We start from the raw sequence: 4,609 nt of genomic DNA, 5'->3' as shown, positions 1-4,609 counted from the left end.
CCTAGATGACACCATCCAAGGCTTCTTGAGGCATGGGTATCCGCAGTGTGCTGGTGCCATAGATGGGACCCACATCCCCATCATTGCCCCTCGTGACAACCCCACAGACTACTACAATCATAAAGGATGGCATAAGATTGTCCTACAGGCCATAGTGGACCACAAATACTGGTAAGTACATGTTTACTAATGTTTCATATCTACTTTTATTTTATTTATTTATTGTTTGTTTCAAGGTGCAGATGTATGAATCAGTATGAAGCAGTGAAAAAAGTGGGGAAGTGTGCCAGAGGAAAAGTTGCCTATGGCAATCAATCTGCAGCTACGTATAATTTTATAGAATGCACTTCATAAATGTTACTTCTCCACTGGCTCACTTCTCCACTCTTTTTACTGCTGATAACATTTCCCCCTGTGCTATAAAAATGTAATTTGTATTTTTTCGTTTTGTTTCATAGATGTCTTCATAGGGTGGTCTGGACGTGCACATGACGCCAGAGTCTTTGCCAACTCTGACCTATTCGCCATTGCTGAGGCATAGTGGGCTGGATGGCTTGTCCCTAGAAAAGTAAGAAACTATTGTTCATTTTCTCATTGTCTCCCCTAAACCTAAATTAATGTGTTATACCAAGGTGTTGTGTTTACAGGCCCGGTAATATCCCCCCAACCCAAGTTGCCAGATGTGTCAGCACCTTAGTGTGAATGGTAATAACCATATATATTGGGTGTATTCATGTAATACTTAATAGATTGTTAGCTCAAGAGATGTAGCAAGTGTTGTGAATGTTAAACATTTTCTGTGTGAAGTGCTGCGCAATATGCATGTGTGCACAATAGACACAACTTTATACATGACCCCCACATGAATTCATTTTTTGACAGAAATCTGTTATCGTAGATGGGGTGGAGATACTGGTCCACATAATCGGGGATGCGGCATACTCTTTGCGTCCTTGGCTTATGAAAGGATACACCCAGCATCTTCAATTGTTCCCTGAACAGATCGCCTACACCCACACCCTAAGGTCTGCCCAGTAGAAAATGCTTTTGGACGGATAAAATTATGCTGTTTAATAAAAATAAATTATGTCGATTTAATTATCATGCCCAATGTAGTTGCAGCCTGCTGCATCCTGCACAATAAGGACCACTTCCTTCCTGAGTGGAATTTGCAGGACAGTGAGGTGGGGGGCACTCAAATGGATGCAGCAGGATACGAGGGGGAGCATGATGCCAGCGCATCATGTATAAAACATTATAAAAGTGCTTGTACACATATTAACAAAGTAGAAAAGTGGACAAGATAATAATACTGTTTGGCACATCTCTTGTGCCTCTCTAATGCAATTGCTGCTTGTAAACATTTAAAACACACACATAGAAAAATGTGACAGTAAAGATGAATTCCAAGGGTTAACAAAACACCTTAATCCCATAAACCTGGTCTGTTAGGCTGCCTTGGGGACGCAGTTTGGGAACCAGTGCCATACATCTTATTGAAAACCCTATTTTAAAGTGGTAATTGTGTAAAAATACAAAATACAAGTTAAATCTGCCAGTTGCCAGAGTAATGGAACATTTTAGTTAGGCATTTGCCTATACACTGGATAATCGGGTGTTTCTTGGTTTGGGTTTGTTGGTGCTGTACTACTAGTGTTAGGGCAGTAGTAATTAGGCCCTCTATATTGGCCATATGGTTGTTCTGGATAGGCAGGGGCCTGAGGTATATGTTGTGCCTGAGGTATATGCTGTGTCTGGTTCCCTAAATCACGACCAACCATGCGTTCAAAGAAAAGCATTTGTCTGTCCTGCATTCCCATAAGCTACGACATAGAGGACTGATGCATTTGCCTTTCAGATTCCAAACATTTCTTCATTCGAGCATCCTGCTGCACCTGCATGTCAGAGTCCAGTTGACAGAGATGCTCAACAATTACAGTTGTCATAGCTCTTGCAGCTTTCTCTGATTTGTTTGACTTTTTCTTCATGGCGGTACGTAGTAGACTGCAAGGAGGAGAAACCAAAATAAAACAAATTACAGTAAGCAGAAAGCGTTTATAAAAAGAGCAGTTGTGTTTGTGTACAGCTGCTTGCAGCCTTCCTCCACCTGTATGCTAGCAAAACTCTGCAACACCTACTTTTTTATTTCAGTGAATATAATGTGCGTGATGAGATTTTTTTTTTTTAAACTCACTATTAGAGCGCAGCGTTGAGTTCTGTTTGTGCGCTGTGTCGAAGCTGGTTTTGTGGCTGAGACAGAATCAGTGTAAAATTAGCTTGGAGCGACGCCATCTTGCGAATGGCAACCAGACTCCGTCTTAAAAATAAGAATCTGCAAGACGCCATTTTGTGACTGATCTCCCAGTGCCATTTTAAGTTACAACTCACGAGCTAAGTACAGATGGCAATGTTTTTGGTACTGGGGACAACCTTGCATAGAAAAAATACCAAAACAACTAGAAAAACAGCTTCTTGAGAAAAGTAATTAATAAAAGACAATACACCAGGAACTGTGGGTGTTTTTGCATGTAAATGGAGAGACCCCACATGTGGACAGGTGTAGCTGTGGCAATTGTAATATGGCCCAAACACTTGAATTTGACTGAATGAACAATGGTAACAAAGCTGCATGAAAAGAACTGTTTAAACTCACTGCCAGACAATATGGCACCAGCAATCGGCTGGGGGTCTCCACCCTGTTTGAGAGTGAATCTCATTACTAATAACACATTGCATTGCAGTTTAAAAATGTTAGTAAGGAAATATATATATATATATATTATATATATATATATATATAAAATCCATCATAAATAGAATCACATGCATAAACACCGCACATTACGCACAGTTGTGCTGTTAACATACTGCACATTAGCAAATGCATAAGATCCTGTATGAAAATGTTGTTTATTAGCTTAGTGCACACGCATCTGCCCCAAGTTAACTATCGTCTTTTCTCAAATCCCGACTACTTACACACTGCACATTCACATAAAAGGTTCCATAGCTTTAAAGCATAAGATTCGAGTTTTATTCATTTGTTACAAATGCTGTGAACAAAGGTTATTTGGTATCTTAGGCTTAATACATGATAAGTAAACCGTGTTTGGTGTTATACTGATCTGAACTTTCCCAACAGCTTCCCGGTATCATCGGTATGAAGATCACAACATGCATTCTCAACTTATGGACCGCAGAAAGTTAAAGCACCAAAATGTACTTTGTAAAATTAACAGCCTAAATTTGCATGCAGGGGGAAAACGGAGACAAAGGCTGTTGGTGGCTGGTCTGTGTCCATTTGAATCAACCTGTTAAATATCCTGTAAAAGATGCACCCGCACTGGGAACCAATGAAACCATGCCAAACTTCTCTATTGTATTGTCTAGTTCTGTAAGGGTATAAATATGTGGGTTCTGACCTCAGTCTTCAGTCTTCATGCTGATGCTGTTGATGGAGGTTTCTTATGGATGCCGGTAACTGGTCCCAGTGCGCGTGCGTATGTATAACTGTATCTTGGGTCTGTATAATTTCTTTGCGCTAAATTGTACTTAGAGCACAGCGTGTAACTAACTGTACTTTACTTGAATAATACTTTTTGCTTTGGAAACACATGTTCAAGGTCTGAAGGCATTTATTTGCTGTATGACTGCGTACGCAAATAGCGTCAAAACCTAGTAGGTTTATAGACAGGATTCAGTAGAGGTTTATAGGCAGGATTCTGTAGAGGTTATAGGCAGGAGCGTGTAGAGATATAGGCCAGTATCCTTAGCTGTCTCGGAGTTTGCCTGTACGACATCCTTTACAGTTGCATTCACGCTGTCGTCACATATGCTGGACTCCATCATGCTGGTATCGGTGGCGTCTTCACAAAATAGCAGCATAGTAGGGCATTGTGAGCTCGGTGGTGTAAACTGTGTAGCTGGTGTCTCCTGACTGTTCTCAATCTGGGTTAAGCAGGATGGTGAAATTGAGGACAGTACTATGGGGTTTGTGAGCGTTGTATTACCGAATGCGCTGTAGCATACAGTAAGTCGTATAAAACCCATTCCTGATGCGCTGCTCCACTTTTCTTGTGCTTCTGGTCATGTACTTTGGAGAACTGTTTATGCAAGGCTTTTAACTTGTTCACTACCTGCTGCTGTGACCGGTTCATCCCATGGGATGCCAGGTATCTGAAACATTCCGGTAGACAACAGCATCTTTTACAGTGCCTGTCATTTGGCATTTTGTTTCTTTTTCACCCCTGATTAGTAGGAGCTCTTTAGTTTGTGCCTCAGTCCAGTGGGAGGAAGCCATGCTGCTCCGGTTCAGGCTGCAGTATAGCCTGCAGGTCAGGTGGGACAGGCTGCAGTATAGGCTGCAGGTCAGGCTGCTGTACAGTATTGGGTGTGGTTCAAGCTGCAGTATAGGGTGCGGGTCTGCCTGTGGCTGCCTTTCTGCCACGGCTGCCAGGATGTCCAGGGTGTGGGAATGCCAGCTGCGGGTGGTCCAGGCTGTGTATGTGTGTGTTTACCAGTGCTGTTCCGATGTGTCATGCGTCTCTCTCCTCTCACTACGGCGCAGTGACAGATTACATTATCTGCCAGTGTCCCAGAAGCTCCAATC

General features: G+C 42.1%; 1 pseudogene; it reads right to left on the bottom strand.

Moving 5' to 3' along the window:
• Positions 1-464: 464 nt before the first annotated feature.
• Positions 465-4,300, bottom strand: LOC148521333 (uncharacterized; annotated as a pseudogene).
• Between the last annotated feature and the right edge of the window lie 309 nt (positions 4,301-4,609).

This window comes from Taudactylus pleione, unplaced genomic scaffold (assembly GCF_031769625.1).
Source record: "Taudactylus pleione unplaced genomic scaffold, aTauple2 ptg000170l, whole genome shotgun sequence".
NCBI classification, from domain to species: domain Eukaryota; kingdom Metazoa; phylum Chordata; class Amphibia; order Anura; family Myobatrachidae; genus Taudactylus; species Taudactylus pleione.
The sequence above is the reverse complement of the archived record's forward strand: the minus strand, read 5'-3'. Positions and strand labels throughout refer to the sequence as shown.